This window comes from Astyanax mexicanus, chromosome 7 (assembly GCF_023375975.1).
Source record: "Astyanax mexicanus isolate ESR-SI-001 chromosome 7, AstMex3_surface, whole genome shotgun sequence".
Classification (NCBI taxonomy): domain Eukaryota; kingdom Metazoa; phylum Chordata; class Actinopteri; order Characiformes; family Acestrorhamphidae; genus Astyanax; species Astyanax mexicanus.
Window position 1 is genome coordinate 24,810,172 of NC_064414.1, and position 17,156 is coordinate 24,827,327.

Here is a 17,156-nt window from a genome sequence, read left to right on the forward strand (position 1 = left end):
ATTTTTCCGAACTTTTTTTTCGGTCAAAATTTTTTTGGTCCCAAAATTTTTCGAAGTTTTTTTTGGGTCAAAATTTTTTTGGTCCCAAAATTTTTCGAACTTTTTTTTGGGTCAAATTTTTTTTGGTCCCAAAATTTTTCAAAGTTTTTTGGCTCAAAATTTTTTCGAACTTTTTTTTGGGTCAATATTTTTTTGGGTTCAATATTTTTCGAACTTTTTTTTGGGTCAAAATTTTTTTGGGTCAAAATTTTTACGAAGTTTTTTTTGGGTCAAAATTTTTTTGGTCCCAAAATTTTTCAAACTTTTTTTTGGCTCAAAATTTTTTTGGGTCAATATTTTTTCGAAGTTTTTTTTGGCTCAAAATTTTTTTGGTCCCAAAATTTTTCGAACTTTTTTTTGGGTGAAAATTTTTTTGGTCCCAAAATTTTTAAAACTTTTTTTTGGTTCAAATTTTTTTTGGGTAAAAATTTTTCCGAACTTTTTTTTCGGTCAAAAATTTTTTGGTCCCAAAATTTTTGGAAGTTTTTTTTTGGGTCAAAATTTTTTTGGTCCCAAAATTTTTCAAACTTTTTTTTGGGTCAAAATGTTTTCGAAGTTTTTTTTGGCTCAAAATTTTTTTGGTCCCAAAATTTTTCAAACTTTTTTTTGGGTCAAATTTTTTTCTGTCCCAAAATTTTTCAAAGTTTATTTTGGCTCAAAATTTTTTCGAACTTTTTTTTGGGTCAAAATTTTTTTGGGTTCAATCTTTTTCAAACTTTTTTTTGGGTCAAAATTTTTTTGGTCCCAAAATTTTTCAAACTTTTTTTTGGCTCAAAATTTTTTTGGGTCAAAATTTTTTCGAAGTTTTTTTTGGGTCAAAATTTTTTTGGTCCCAAAATTTTTCGAAGTTTTTTTTGGGTCAAAATTTTTTCGAAGTTTTTTTTGGGTCAAAATTTTTTTGGTCCCAAAATTTTTCAAACTTTTTTTTGGCTCAAAATTTTTTTGGTCCCAAAATTTTTCGGACTTTTTTTTGGGTCAAAATTTTTTTGGTCCCAAAATTTTTCGAACTTTTTTTTGGGTCAAAATTTTTTCGAAGTTTTTTTTGTGTCAAAATTTTTTTGTTTCAAAATTTTTCAAACTTTTTTTTGGCTCAAAATTTTTTTGGGTCAAAATTTTTTCGAAGTTTTTTTTGGGTCAAAATTTTTTTGGTCTCAAAATTTTTCGAACTTTTTTTTGGGTGAAAATTTTTTTGGTCCCAAAATTTTTCAAACTTTTTTTTGGTTAAAATTTTTTTTGGGTCAAAATTTTTCCGAACTTTTTTTTTGGTTCCCAAAATTTTTCGAAGTTTTTTTTGGCTCAAAATTTTTTTGGTCCCAAAATTTTTTAAACTTTTTTTTGGCTCAAAATTTTTTTTGGTCCCAAAATTTTTCGAACTTTTTTTTGGGTGAAAATTTTTTTGGTCCCAAAATTTTTCAAACTTTTTTTTGGGTCAAATTTTTTTCTGTCCCAAAATTTTTCAAAGTTTATTTTGGCTCAAAATTTTTTCGAACTTTTTTTTAGGTCAAAATTTTTTTGGGTTCAATCTTTTTCAAACTTTTTTTTGGGTCAAAATTTTTTTGGTCCCAAAATTTTTCAAACTTTTTTTTTGGCTCAAAATTTTTTTGGGTCAAAATTTTTTCGAAGTTTTTTTTGGGACAAAATTTTTTTGGTCCCAAAATTTTTCGAAGTTTTTTTTGTGTCAAAATTTTTTTGTGTCAAAATTTTTCAAACTTTTTTTTGGCTCAAAATTTTTTTGGATCAAAATTTTTTCGAAGTTTTTTTTGGGTCAAATTTTTTTTGGTCCCAAAATTTTTCGAACTTTTTTTTGGGTGAAATTTTTTTTGGTCCCAAAATTTTTCAAACTTTTTTTTGGTTCAAATTTTTTTTGGGTCAAAATTTTTCCGAACTTTTTTTTTGGGTCAAAATTTTTTTGGTCCCAAAATTTTTCAAACTTTTTTTTGGCTCAAAATTATTTTGGGTCAAAATTTTTTCGAAGTTTTTTTTGTGTCAAAATTTTTTTGGTCCCAAAATTTTTCAAACTTTTTTTTGGCTCAAAATTTTTTTGGGTCAAATTTTTTTCGAAGTTTTTTTTGGGTCAAAATTTTTTTGGTCCCAAAATTTTTCGAAGTTTTTTTTGGGTCAAAATTTTTTCGAAGTTTTTTTTGGGTCAAAATTTTTTTGGTCCCAAAATTTTTCAAACTTTTTTTTGGCTCAAAATTTTTTGGGTCAAAATTTTTTCAAAGTTTTTTTTGGGCCAAAATTTTTTTGGTCCCAAAAATTTTTCGAACTTTTTTTTGGGTGAAAATTTTTTTGGTCCCAATATTTTTAAATTTTTTTTTTGGGTCAAAATTTTTCCGAACTTTTTTTTTGGGTCAAAATTTTTTTGGTCCCAAAATTTTTCAAACTTTTTTTTGGCTCAAAATTTTTTGGGTCAAAATTTTTTCAAAGTTTTTTTTGGGCCAAAATTTTTTTGGTCCCAAAAATTTTTCGAACTTTTTTTTGGGTGAAAATTTTTTTGGTCCCAATATTTTTAAAAAATTTTTTTGTTCCAATTTTTTTTGGGTCAAAATTTTTCCGAACTTTTTTTTTGGGTCAAAATTTTTTTGGTCCCAAAATTTTTCGAAGTTTTTTTTGGGTCAAAATTTTTTTGGTCCCAAAATTTTTTGAACTTTTTTTTGGGTGAAATTTTTTTTGGTCCCAAAATTTTTCAAACTTTTTTTTGGTTCAAATTTTTTTTGGGTCAAAATTTTTCTGAACTTTTTTTTTGGGTCAAAATTTTTTTGGCCCCAAAATTTTTCAAACTTTTTTTTGGCTCAAAATTTTTTTGGGTCAAAATTTTTTCAAAGTTTTTTTTGGGTCAAAATTTTTTTGGTCCCAAAATTTTTCGAACTTTTTTTTGGGTGAAAATTTTTTTGGTCCCAAAATTTTTCAAACTTTTTTTTGGGTCAAATTTTTTTCTGTCCCAAAATTTTTCAAAGTTTATTTTGGCTCAAAATTTTTTCGAACTTTTTTTTGGGTCAAAATTTTTTTGGTCCCAAAATTTTTCAAACTTTTTTTGGTTCAAATTTTTTTTGGGTCAAAATTTTTCCGAACTTTTTTTTTGGGTCAAAATTTTTTTGGTCCCAAAATTTTTCGAAGTTTTTTTGGCTCAAAATTTTTTTGGCCCCAAAATTTTTCAAAGTTTTTTTTGGCTCAAAATTTTTTTTGGTCAAAATTTTTCGAACTTTTTTTTGGGTGAAAATTTTTTTGGTCCCAAAATTTTTCAAACTTTTTTTTGGGTCAAATTTTTTTCTGTCCCAAAATTTTTCAAAGTTTATTTTGGCTCAAAATTTTTTCGAACTTTTTTTTGGGTCAAAATTTTTTTGGGTTCAATCTTTTTCAAACTTTTTTTTGGGTCAAAATTTTTTTGGTCCCAAAATTTTTCATACTTTTTTTTGGCTCAAAATTTTTTTGGGTCAAAATTTTTTTGGTCCCAAAATTTTTCGAAGTTTTTTTTGGGTCAAAATTTTTTCGAAGTTTTTTTTGGCTCAAAATTTTTTTGGTCCCAAAATTTTTCGAACTTTTTTTTGGGTCAAAATTTTTTTGGTCCAAAAATTTTTCAAACTTTTTTTTGGCTCAAAATTTTTTTGGGTCAAAATTTTTTCTAAGTTTTTTTTGGGTCAAAATTTTTTTGGTCCCAAAATTTTTCGAATTTTTTTTTGGGTGAAAATTTTTTTGGTCCCAAAATTTTTCAAACTTTTTTTTGGTTGAAATTTTTTTTGGGTCAAAATTTTTCCGAACTTTTTTTTTGGGTCAAAATTTTTTTGGTCCCAAAATTTTTCGAAGTTTTTTTTGGCTCAAAATTTTTTTGGTCCCAAAATTTTTCAAACTTTTTTTTGGCTCAAAATTTTTTTGGGTCAAAATTTTTTCGAAGTTTTTTTTGGGTCAAAATTTTTTTGGTCCCAAAATTTTTCGAACTTTTTTTTGGGTCAAAATTTTTTTGGTCCCAAAATTTTTCAAACTTTTTTTGGTTCAAATTTTTTTTGGGTCAAAATTTTTCCGAACTTTTTTTTCGGTCAAAATTTTTTTGGTCCCAAAATTTTTCGAAGTTTTTTTTGGGTCAAAATTTTTTTGGTCCCAAAATTTTTCGAACTTTTTTTTGGGTCAAATTTTTTTTGGTCCCAAAATTTTTCAAACTTTTTTTTGGTTCAAATTTTTTTTGGGTCAAAATTTTTCCGAACTTTTTTAGAACATTTTTTTGGGTCAAAATTTTTTTGGTCCCAAAATTTTTCAAACTTTTTTTTGGTTCAAATTTTTTTTGGGTCAAAATTTTTCAAACTTTTTTTTGGTTCAAATTTTTTTGGGTCAAAATTTTTTCGAAGTTTTTTTTGGCTCAAAATTTTTTTGGTCCGAAAATTTTTCGAACTTTTTTTTGGGTCAAAATTTTTTTGGTCCCAAAATTTTTCAAACTTTTTTTTTGGTTCAAATTTTTTTTGGGTCAAAATTTTTCCGAACTTTTTTTTCGGTCAAAATTTTTTCGGTCCCAAAATTTTTCAAAGTTTTTTTTGGGTCAAATTTTTTTTGGTCCCAAAATTTTTCAAAGTTTTTTTTGGCTCAAAATTTTTCGAACTTTTTTTAGGACAAAATTTTTTTGGTCCCAAAATTTTTCGAAGTTTTTTTTGGGTCAAAATTTTTTCGAAGTTTTTTTTGGGTCAAAATTTTTTGGGTTCAATATTTTTCGAACTTTTTTTTGGGTCAAAATTTTTTTGGTCCCAAAATTTTTCGAACTTTTTTTTGGGACAAAATTTTTTTGGTCCCAAAATTTTTCGAATTTTTTTTGGATCAAAATTTTTTAGAAGTTTTTTTTGGGTCAAAATTTTTTTGGTCCCAAAATTTTTCAAACTTTTTTTTGGCTCAAATTTTTTTTGGGTCAAAATTTTTTCTAAGTTTTTTTTGGGTCAAAATTTTTTTGGTCCCAAAATTTTTCAAACTTTTTTTTGGTTCAAATTTTTTTTGGGTCAAAATTTTTCCGAACTTTTTTTTGGGTCAAAATTTTTTTGGTCCCTAAATTTTTCGAAGTTTTTTTTGGGCCAAAATTTTTTTGGTCCCTAAATTTTTCGAACTTTTTTTTGGGTGAAAATTTTTTTGGTCCCAATATTTTTAAAAATTTTTTTTGTTCCAATTTTTTTTGGGTCAAAATTTTTCCGAACTTTTTTTTTGGGTCAAAATTTTTTTGGTCCCAAAATTTTTCGAAGTTTTTTTTGGGTCAAAATTTTTTTGGTCCCAAAATTTTTCAAACTTTTTTTTGGCTCAAAATTTTTTTGGGTCAAAATTTTTTCTAAGTTTTTTTTGGGTCAAAATTTTTTTGGTCCCAAAATTTTTCGAACTTTTTTTTGGGTGAAAATTTTTTTGGTCCCAAAATTTTTCAAACTTTTTTTTGGGTCAAATTTTTTTCTGTCCCAAAATTTTTCAAAGTTTATTTTGGCTCAAAATTTTTTCGAACTTTTTTTTGGGTCAAAATTTTTTTGGTCCCAAAATTTTTCAAACTTTTTTTTGGTTCAAATTTTTTTTGGGTCAAAATTTTTCCGAACTTTTTTTTTGGGTCAAAATTTTTTTGGTCCCAAAATTTTTCGAAGTTTTTTTGGCTCAAAATTTTTTTGGCCCCAAAATTTTTCAAAGTTTTTTTTGGCTCAAAATTTTTTTTGGTCAAAATTTTTCGAACTTTTTTTTGGGTGAAAATTTTTTTGGTCCCAAAATTTTTCAAACTTTTTTTTGGGTCAAATTTTTTTCTGTCCCAAAATTTTTCAAAGTTTATTTTGGCTCAAAATTTTTTCGAACTTTTTTTTGGGTCAAAATTTTTTTGGGTTCAATCTTTTTCAAACTTTTTTTTGGGTCAAAATTTTTTTGGTCCCAAAATTTTTCAAACTTTTTTTTGGCTCAAGATTTTTTTGGGTCAAAATTTTTTCGAAGTTTTTTTTGGGTCAAAATTTTTTTGGTCCCAAAATTTTTCGAAGTTTTTTTTGGGTCAAAATTTTTTCGAAGTTTTTTTTGGGTCAAAATTTTTTTGGTCCCAAAATTTTTCGAACTTTTTTTTGGGTCAAAATTTTTTTGGTCCAAAAATTTTTCAAACTTTTTTTTGGCTCAAAATTTTTTTGGGTCAAAATTTTTTCTAAGTTTTTTTTGGGTCAAAATTTTTTTGGTCCCAAAATTTTTCGAATTTTTTTTTGGGTGAAAATTTTTTTGGTCCCAAAATTTTTCAAACTTTTTTTTGGTTGAAATTTTTTTTGGGTCAAAATTTTTCCGAACTTTTTTTTTGGGTCAAAATTTTTTTGGTCCCAAAATTTTTCGAAGTTTTTTTTGGCTCAAAATTTTTTTGGTCCCAAAATTTTTCAAACTTTTTTTTGGCTCAAAATTTTTTTGGGTCAAAATTTTTTCGAAGTTTTTTTTGGGTCAAAATTTTTTTGGTCCCAAAATTTTTCGAACTTTTTTTTGGGTCAAAATTTTTTTGGTCCCAAAATTTTTCAAACTTTTTTTGGTTCAAATTTTTTTTGGGTCAAAATTTTTCCGAACTTTTTTTTCGGTCAAAATTTTTTTGGTCCCAAAATTTTTCGAAGTTTTTTTTGGGTCAAAATTTTTTTGGTCCCAAAATTTTTCGAACTTTTTTTTGGGTCAAATTTTTTTTGGTCCCAAAATTTTTCAAAGTTTTTTTTGGCTCAAAATTTTTTCGAACATTTTTTTGGGTCAAAATTTTTTTGGGTCAAAATTTTTTCGAAGTTTTTTTTGGGTCAACATTTTTTTGGTCCCAAAATTTTTAGAACTTTTTTTTGGGTGAAAATTTTTTTGGTCCCAAAATTTTTCAAACTTTTTTTTGGTTCAAATTTTTTTTGGGTCAAAATTTTTCCGAACTTTTTTTTTGGGTCAAAATTTTTTTGGTCCCAAAATTTTTCGAAGTTTTTTTTGGCTCAAAATTTTTTTGGTCCCAAAGTTTTTTTGGGTCAAAATTTTTCGAACTTTTTTTTGGGTCAAAATTTTTTTGGTCCCAAAATTTTTCAAAGTTTTTTTTGGGTCAAATTTTTTTTGGTCCCAAAATTTTTCAAAGTTTTTTTTGGCTCAACATTTTTTCGAACATTTTTTTGGGTCAAAATTTTTTTGGTCCCAAAATTTTTCAAACTTTTTTTTGGTTCAAATTTTTTTTGGGTCAAAATTTTTCAAACTTTTTTTTGGTTCAAATTTTTTTGGGTCAAAATTTTTTCGAAGTTTTTTTTGGCTCAAAATTTTTTTGGTCCCAAAATTTTTCGAACTTTTTTTTGGGTCAAAATTTTTTTGGTCCCAAAATTTTTCAAACTTTTTTTTGGTTCAAATTTTTTTTGGGTCAAAATTTTTCCGAACTTTTTTTTCGGTCAAAATTTTTTTGGTCCCAAAATTTTTCAAAGTTTTTTTTGGGTCAAATTTTTTTTGGTCCCAAAATTTTTCAAAGTTTTTTTTGGCTCAAAATTTTTCGAACTTTTTTTGGGACAAAATGTTTTTGGTCCCAAAATTTTTCGAAGTTTTTTTTGGGTCAAAATTTTTTCGAAGTTTTTTTTGGGTCAAAATTTTTTTGGGTTCAATATTTTTCGAACTTTTTTTTGGGTCAAAATTTTTTTGGTCCCAAAATTTTTCGAATTTTTTTGGGTCAAAATTTTTTAGAAGTTTTTTTTGGGTCAAAATTTTTTTGGTCCCAAAATTTTTCAAACTTTTTTTTGGCTCAAATTTTTTTTGGGTCAAAATTTTTTCTAAGTTTTTTTTGGGTCAAAATTTTTTTGGTCCCAAAATTTTTCAAACTTTTTTTTGGTTCAAATTTTTTTTGGGTCAAAATTTTTCCGAACTTTTTTTTGGGTCAAAATTTTTTTGGTCCCTAAATTTTTCGAAGTTTTTTTTGGGCCAAAATTTTTTTGGTCCCTAAATTTTTCGAACTTTTTTTTGGGTGAAAATTTTTTTGGTCCCAATATTTTTAAAAAATTTTTTTGTTCCAATTTTTTTTGGGTCAAAATTTTTCCGAACTTTTTTTTTGGGTCAAAATTTTTTTGGTCCCAAAATTTTTCGAAGTTTTTTTTGGGTCAAAATTTTTTTGGTCCCAAAATTTTTCAAACTTTTTTTTGGTTAAAATTTTTTTTGGGTCAAACTTTTTCCAAACTTTTTTTTGGGTCAAATTTTTTTGGTCCCTAAATTTTTCGAAGTTTTTTTTGGGCCAAAATTTTTTTGGTCCCAAAAATTTTTCGAACTTTTTTTTGGGTGAAAATTTTTTTGGTCCCAATATTTTTAAAAATTTTTTTTGTTCCAATTTTTTTTGGGTCAAAATTTTTCCGAACTTTTTTTTTGGGTCAAAATTTTTTTGGTCCCAAAATTTTTCGAAGTTTTTTTTGGGTCAAAATTTTTTTGGTCCCAAAATTTTTCGAACTTTTTTTTGGGTGAAATTTTTTTTGGTCCCAAAATTTTTCAAACTTTTTTTTGGTTCAAATTTTTTTTGGGTCAAAATTTTTCTGAACTTTTTTTTTGGGTCAAAATTTTTTTGGCCCCAAAATTTTTCAAACTTTTTTTTGGCTCAAAATTTTTTTGGGTCAAAATTTTTTCAAAGTTTTTTTTCGAACTTTTTTTTGGGTCAAAATTTTTTTGGGTTCAATCTTTTTCAAACTTTTTTTTGGGTCAAAATTTTTTTGGTCCCAAAATTTTTCAAACTTTTTTTTGGCTCAAAATTTTTTTGGGTCAAAATTTTTTCGAAGTTTTTTTCGAAGTTTTTTTTGGGTCAAAATTTTTTCGAAGTTTTTTTGGGTCAAAATTTTTTTGGTCCCAAAATTTTTCAAACTTTTTTTTGGCTCAAAATTTTTTTGGTCCCAAAATTTTTCGGACTTTTTTTTGGGTCAGAATTTTTTTGGTCCCAAAATTTTTCGAACTTTTTTTTGGGTCAAAATTTTTTCGAAGTTTTTTTTGTGTCAAAATTTTTATGTGTCAAAATTTTTCAAACTTTTTTTTGGCTCAAAATTTTTTTGGGTCAAAATTTTTTCGAAGTTTTTTTTGGGTCAAAATTTTTTTGGTCCCAAAATTTTTCTAACTTTTTTTTGGGTGAAAATTTTTTTGGTCCCAAAATTTTTCAAACTTTTTTTTGGTTCAAATTTTTTTTGGGTCAAAATTTTTCCGAACTTTTTTTTTGGGTCAAAATTTTTTTGGTCCCAAAATTTTTCGAAGTTTTTTTTGGCTCAAAATTTTTTTGGTCCCAAATTTTTTCAAACTTTTTTTTGGCTCAAAATTTTTTTTGGTCAAAATTTTTTCGAAGTTTTTTTTGGGTCAAAATTTTTTTGGTCCCAAAATTTTTCGAACTTTTTTTTGGGTCAATATTTTTTTGGTCCCAAAATTTTTCAAACTTTTTTTGGTTCAAATTTTTTTTGGGTCAAAATTTTTCCGAACTTTTTTTTCGGTCTAAATTTTTTTGGTCCCAAAATTTTTCGAACTTTTTTTTGGGTCAAATTTTTTTTGGTCCCAAAATTTTTCAAAGTTTTTTGGCTCAAAATTTTTTCGAACTTTTTTTTGGGTCAAAATTTTTTTGGGTTCAATATTTTTCGAACTTTTTTTTGGGTCAAAATTTTTTTGGTCCCAAAATTTTTCAAACTTTTTTTTGGCTCAAAATTTTTTTGGGTCAAAATTTTTTCGAAGTTTTTTTTGGCTCAAAATTTTTTTGGTCCCAAAATTTTTCGAACTTTTTTTTGGGTGAAAATTTTTTTGGTCCCAAAATTTTTAAAACTTTTTTTTGGTTCAAATTTTTTTTGGGTCAAAATTTTTCCGAACTTTTTTTTGGGTCAAAAATTTTTTGGTCCCAAAATTTTTGGAAGTTTTTTTTGGGTCAAAATTTTTTTGGTCCCAAAATTTTTCGAACTTTTTTTTGGGTCAAATTTTTTTGGGTTCAATATTTTTCGAACTTTTTTTTGGGTCAAAATTTTTTTGGTCCCAAAATTTTTCAAACTTTTTTTTGGGACAAAATTTTTTTGGTCCCAAAATTTTTCAAACTTTTTTTTGGGTCAAAACTTTTTTGGTCCCAAAATTTTTCAAACTTTTTTTTGGCTCAAAATTTTTTTGGTCCCAAAATTTTTAGAAGTCTTTTTTGCGTCAAAATTTTTTCGAAGTTTTTTTTGGGTCAAAATTTTTTTGGTCCCAAAATTTTTCAAACTTTTTTTTGGCTCAAAATTTTTTTGGTCCCAAAATTTTTCGGACTTTTTTTTGGGTCAAAATTTTTTTGGTCCCAAAATTTTTCGAACTTTTTTTTGGGTCAAAATTTTTCGAACTTTTTTTTGGGTGAAAATTTTTTTGGTCCCAAAATTTTTCAAACTTTTTTTTGGTTCAAATTTTTTTTGGGTCAAAATTTTTCCGAACTTTTTTTTTGGGTCAAAATTTTTTTGGTCCCAAAATTTTTCGAAGTTTTTTTTTGGCTCAAAATTTTTTTGGTCCCAAAATTTTTCAAACTTTTTTTTGGCTCAAAATTTTTTTTGGTCAAAATTTTTTCGAAGTTTTTTTTGGGTCAAAATTTTTTTGGTCCCAAAATTTTTCGAACTTTTTTTTGGGTCAAAATTTTTTTGGTCCCAAAATTTTTCAAACTTTTTTTGGTTCAAATTTTTTTTGGGTCAAAATTTTTCCGAACTTTTTTTTCGGTCAAAATTTTTTTGGTCCCAAAATTTTTCGAACTTTTTTTTGGGTCAAATTTTTTTTGGTCCCAAAATTTTTCAAAGTTTTTTGGCTCAAAATTTTTTCGAACTTTTTTTTGGGTCAAAATTTTTTTGGGTTCAATATTTTTCGAACTTTTTTTTGGGTCAAAATTTTTTTGGTCCCAAAATTTTTCAAACTTTTTTTTGGCTCAAAATCTTTTTGGGTCAAAATTTTTTCGAAGTTTTTTTTGGCTCAAAATTTTTTTGGTCCCAAAATTTTTCGAACTTTTTTTTGGTCAAATTTTTTTGGGTTCAATATTTTTCGAACTTTTTTTTGGGTCAAAATTTTTTTGGTCCCAAAATTTTTCAAACTTTTTTTGGGACAAAATTTTTTTGGTCCCAAAATTTTTCAAACTTTTTTTTGGGTCAAAATTTTTTTGGTCCCAAAATTTTTCAAACTTTTTTTGGGTCAAAATTTTTTTGGTCCCAAAATTTTTAGAAGTCTTTTTTGCGTCAAAATTTTTTCGAAGTTTTTTTTGGGTCAAAATTTTTTTGGTCCCAAAATTTTTCAAACTTTTTTTTGGCTCAAAATTTTTTTGGTCCCAAAATTTTTCGGACTTTTTTTTGGGTCAAAATTTTTTTGGTCCCAAAATTTTTCGAACTTTTTTTTGGGTCAAAATTTTTTCGAAGTTTTTTTTGGGTCAAAATTTTTTTGTGTCAAAATTTTTCAAACTTTTTTTTGGCTCAAAATTTTTTTGGGTCAAAATTTTTTCGAAGTTTTTTTTGGGTCAAAATTTTTTTGGTCCCAAAATTTTTCGAACTTTTTTTTGGGTGAAAATTTTTTTGGTCCCAAAATTTTTCAAACTTTTTTTTGGTTCAAATTTTTTTTGGGTCAAAATTTTTCCGAACTTTTTTTTTGGGTCAAAAGTTTTTTGGTCCCAAAATTCTTCGAAGTTTTTTTTGGCTCAAAATTTTTTTTGGTCAAAATTTTTTCGAAGTTTTTTTTGGGTCAAAATTTTTTTGGTCCCAAAATTTTTCGAACTTTTTTTTGGGTCAAAATTTTTTTGGTCCCAAAATTTTTCAAACTTTTTTTGGTTCAAATTTTTTTTGGGTCAAAATTTTTCCGAACTTTTTTTTCGGTCAAAATTTTTTTGGTCCCAAAATTTTTCGAACTTTTTTTTGGGTCAAATTTTTTTTGGTCCCAAAATTTTTCAAAGTTTTTTGGCTCAAAATTTTTTCGAACTTTTTTTTGGGTCAAAATTTTTTTGGGTTCAATATTTTTCGAACTTTTTTTTGGGTCAAAATTTTTTTGGTCCCAAAATTTTTCAAACTTTTTTTTGGCTCAAAATCTTTTTGGGTCAAAATTTTTTCGAAGTTTTTTTTGGCTCAAAATTTTTTTGGTCCCAAAATTTTTCGACATTTTTTTTGGGTCAAATTTTTTTGGGTTCAATATTTTTCGAACTTTTTTTTGGGTCAAAATTTTTTTGGTCCCAAAATTTTTCAAACTTTTTTTTGGGACAAAATTTTTTTGGTCCCAAAATTTTTCAAACTTTTTTTTGGGTCAAAATGTTTTTGGTCCCAAAATTTTTCAAACTTTTTTTGGGTCAAAATTTTTTTGGTCCCAAAATTTTTAGAAGTCTTTTTTGTGTCAAAATTTTTTCGAAGTTTTTTTTGGGTCAAAATTTTTTTGGTCCCAAAATTTTTCAAACTTTTTTTTGGCTCAAAATTTTTTTGGTCCCAAAATTTTTCGGACTTTTTTTTGGGTCAAAATTTTTTTGGTCCCAAAATTTTTCGAACTTTTTTTTGGGTCAAAATTTTTTCGAAGTTTTTTTTGGGTCAAAATTTTTTTGTGTCAAAATTTTTCAAACTTTTTTTTGGCTCAAAATTTTTTTGGGTCAAAATTTTTTCGAAGTTTTTTTTGGGTCAAAATTTTTTTGGTCCCAAAATTTTTCGAAATTTTTTTGGGTGAAAATTTTTTTGGTCCCAAAATTTTTCAAACTTTTTTTTGGTTCAAATTTTTTTTGGGTCAAAATTTTTCCGAACTTTTTTTTTGGGTCAAAAGTTTTTTGGTCCCAAAATTCTTCGAAGTTTTTTTTGGCTCAAAATTTTTTTGGTCCCAAAATTTTTCAAACTTTTTTTGGCTCAAAATTTTTTTGGGTCAAAATTTTTTCGAAGTTTTTTTTGGGTCAAAATTTTTTTGGTCCCAAAATTTTTCGAACTTTTTTTTGGGTCAAAATTTTTTTGGTCCCAAAATTTTTCAAACTTTTTTTGGTTCAAATTTTTTTTGGGTCAAAATTTTTCCGAACTTTTTTTTCGGTCAAAATTTTTTTGGTCCCAAAATTTTTCGAAGTTTTTTTTGGGTCAAAATTTTTTTGGTCCCAAAATTTTTCGAACTTTTTTTTGGGTCAAATTTTTTTTGGTCCCAAAATTTTTCAAAGTTTTTTTTGGCTCAAAATTTTTTCGAACTTTTTTTTGGGTCAAAATTTTTTTGGGTTCAATATTTTTCGAACTTTTTTTTGGGTCAAAATTTTTTTGTGTCAAAATTTTTTCGAAGTTTTTTTTGGGTCAAAATTTTTTCGAAGTTTTTTTTGGGTCAAAATTTTTTTGGTCCCAAAATTTTTCGAACTTTTTTTTGGGTGAAAATTTTTTTGGTCCCAAAATTTTTCAAACTTTTTTTTGGTTCAAATTTTTTTTGGGTCAAAATTTTTCCGAACTTTTTTTTTGGCTCAAAATTTTTTTGGTCCCAAAATTTTTCGAAGTTTTTTTTGGCTTAAAATTTTTTTGGTCCCAAAATTTTTCAAACTTTTTTTTGGCTCAAAATTTTTTTGGGTCAAAATTTTTTCGAAGTTTTTTTTGGGTCAAAATTTTTTTGGTCCCAAAATTTTTCGAACTTTTTTTTGGGTCAAAATTTTTTTGGTCCCAAAATTTTTCAAACTTTTTTTGGTTCAAATTTTTTTTGGGTCAAAATTTTTCCGAACTTTTTTTTCGGTCAAAATTTTTTTGGTCCCAAAATTTTTCGAAGTTTTTTTTGGGTCAAAATTTTTTTGGTCCCAAAATTTTTCGAACTTTTTTTTGGGTCAAATTTTTTTTGGTCCCAAAATTTTTCAAAGTTTTTTTTGGCTCAAAATTTTTTCGAACTTTTTTTTGGGTCAAAATTTTTTTGGTCCCAAAATTTTTCAAACTTTTTTTGGTTCAAATTTTTTTTGGGTCAAAATTTTTCCGAACTTTTTTTTCGGTCAAAATTTTTTTGGTCCCAAAATTTTTCGAAGTTTTTTTTGGGTCAAAATTTTTTTGGTCCCAAAATTTTTCGAACTTTTTTTTGGGTCAAATTTTTTTTGGTCCCAAAATTTTTCAAAGTTTTTTTTGGCTCAAAATTTTTTCGAACTTTTTTTTGGGTCAAAATTTTTTTGGGTTCAATATTTTTCGAAACTTTTTTTTGGGTCAAAATTTTTTTGGGTCAAAATTTTTTCGAAGTTTTTTTTGGGTCAAAATTTTTTTGGTCCCAAAATTTTTCGAACTTTTTTTTGGGTGAAAATTTTTTTGGTCCCAAAATTTTTAAAACTTTTTTTTGGTTCAAATTTTTTTTGGGTCAAAATTTTTCCGAACTTTTTTTTTGGGTCAAAATTTTTTTGGTCCCAAAATTTTTCGAAGTTTTTTTTGGCTCAAAATTTTTTTGGTCCCAAAATTTTTCAAACTTTTTTTTGGCTCAAAATTTTTTTGGGTCAAAATTTTTTCGAAGTTTTTTTTGGGTCAAAATTTTTTTGGTCCCAAAATTTTTCGAACTTTTTTTTGGGTCAAAATTTTTTTGGTCCCAAAATTTTTCAAACTTTTTTTGGTTCAAATTTTTTTTGGGTCAAAATTTTTCCGAACTTTTTTTTCGGTCAAAATTTTTTTGGTCCCAAAATTTTTCGAAGTTTTTTTTGGGTCAAAATTTTTTTGGTCCCAAAATTTTTCGAACTTTTTTTTGGGTCAAATTTTTTTTGGTCCCAAAATTTTTCAAAGTTTTTTTTGGCTCAAAATTTTTTCGAACTTTTTTTTGGGTCAAAATTTTTTTGGGTTCAATATTTTTCGAACTTTTTTTTGGGTCAAAATTTTTTTGGGTCAAAATTTTTTCGAAGTTTTTTTTGGGTCAAAAGTTTTTTGGTCCCAAAATTTTTCGAATTTTTTTTTGGGTCAAAATTTTTTTGGTCCCAAAATTTTTCAAACTTTTTTTGGTTCAAATTTTTTTTGGGTCAAAATTTTTCCGAACTTTTTTTTCGGTCAAAATTTTTTTGGTCCCAAAATTTTTCGAAGTTTTTTTTGGGTCAAAATTTTTTTGGTCCCAAAATTTTTCGAACTTTTTTTTGGGTCAAAATTTTTTTGGTCCCAAAATTTTTCAAACTTTTTTTGGTTCAAATTTTTTTTGGGTCAAAATTTTTCCGAACTTTTTTTTGGGTCAAAATTTTTTTGGTCCCAAAATTTTTCGAACTTTTTTTTGGGTCAAAATTTTTTTGGTCCCAAAATTTTTCAAACTTTTTTTGGGTCAAAATTTTTCCGAACTTTTTTTTGGGTCAAAATTTTTTTGGTCCCAAAATTTTTCGAATTTTTTTTTGTGTGAAAATTTTTTTGGTCCCAAAATTTTTCTAACTTTTATTTGTGACAAAATTTTTTTGGTCCCAAAATTTTTCGAACTTTTTTTTGGGTCAAAATTTTTTCGAAGTTTTTTTTGGGTCAAAATTTTTTTGGTCCCAAAATTTTTCAAACTTTTTTTTGGCTCAAAATTTTTTTGTTCCCAAAATTTTTCGAACTTTTTTTTTGGGTCAAAATTTTTTTGGTCCCAAAATGTTTCTAACTTTTTTTTGGGTCAAAATTTTTTTGGTCCCAAAATTTTTCGAACTTTTTTTTGGTTCAAATTTTTTTGGGGTCAAAATTTTTCCGAACTTTTTTTTGGGTCAAATTTTTTTCGAAGTTTTTTTTGGGTCAAAATTTTTTTGGTCCCAAAATTTTTCGAACTTTTTTTTGGGTCAAAATTTTTTTGGTCCCAAAATTTTTCGAACTTTTTTTTGGTTCAAATTTTTTTGGGGTCAAAATTTTTCCGAACTTTTTTTTGGGTCAAAATTTTTTTGGTCCCAAAATTTTTCGAACTTTTTTTTGGGTCAAAATTTTTTCGAAGTTTTTTTTGGGTCAAAATTTTTTTGGTCCCAAAATTTTTCAAACTTTTTTTTGGGTCAAAATTTTTTTGGTCCCAAAATGTTTCAAACTTTTTTTTGGGGTCAAAATTTTTTTGGTCCCAAAATTTTTCGAACTTTTTTTTGGCTCAAAATTTTTTTGGTCCAAAAATTTTTCAATCTTTTTTTTGGCTCAAAATTTTTTTGGGTCAAAATTTTTCGAAGTTTTTTTTGGGTCAAAATTTTTCAAACTTTTTTTTGGCTCAAAATTTTTTTGGGTCAAAATTTTTTCGAAGTTTTTTTTGGGTCAAAATTTTTTTGGTCCCAAAATTTTTCGAACGTTTTTTTGGGTCAAAATTTTTTTGGTCCCAAAATTTTTCAAACTTTTTTTTGGCTCAAAATTTTTTTGGGTCAAAATTTTTTCAAACTTTTTTTTAGCTCAAAATTTTTTTGGTCCCAAAATTTTTCGAAATTTTTTTTGGGTGAAAATTATTTTGGTCCCAAAGTTTTTCGAACTTTTTTTTGGGACAAAATTTTTTTGGTCCCAAAATTTTTCGAACTTTTTTTTGGGTCAAAATTTTTTCGAAGTTTTTTTTGGGTCAAAATTTTTTTGGTCCCAAAATTTTTCGAACTTTTTTTTGGGTCAAAATTTTTTTGGTCCCAAAATTTTTCTAACTTTTTTTTGGGTCCAAGTTTTTTTGGTCCCAAAATTTTTCTAACTTTTTTTTGGTTCAAATTTTTTTGGGGTCAAAATTTTTCCGAACTTTTTTTTGGGTCAAAATTTTTTTGGTCCCAAAATTTTTCGAACTTTTTTTGGGTCAAAATTTTTTTGGTCCCAAAATTTTTCGAACTTTTTTTTGGTTCAAATTTTTTTGGGGTCAAAATTTTTCCGAACTTTTTTTTGGGTCAAAATTTTTTTGGTCCCAAAATTTTTCGAACTTTTTTTTGGGTCAAAATTTTTTCGAAGTTTTTTTTGGATCAAAATTTTTTTGGTCCCAAAATTTTTCAAACTTTTTTTTGGGTCAAAATTTTTTTGGTCCCAAAATTTTTCAAACTTTTTTTTGGGGTCAAAATTTTTTTGGTCCCAAAATTTTTCGAACTTTATTTTGGCTCAAAATTTTTTTGGTCCCAAAATTTTTCAAACTTTTTTTTGGCTAAAAATTTTTTTGGGTCAAAATTTTTCGAAGTTTTTTTTGGGTTAAAATTTTTTTGGGTCAAAATTTTTCGAACTTTTTTTTGGGTCAAAATTTTTTTGGTCCCAAAATTTTTCGAAATTTTTTTTGGGTGAAAATTATTTTGGTCCCAAAATTTTTCGAACTTTTTTTTGGGACAAAATTTTTTT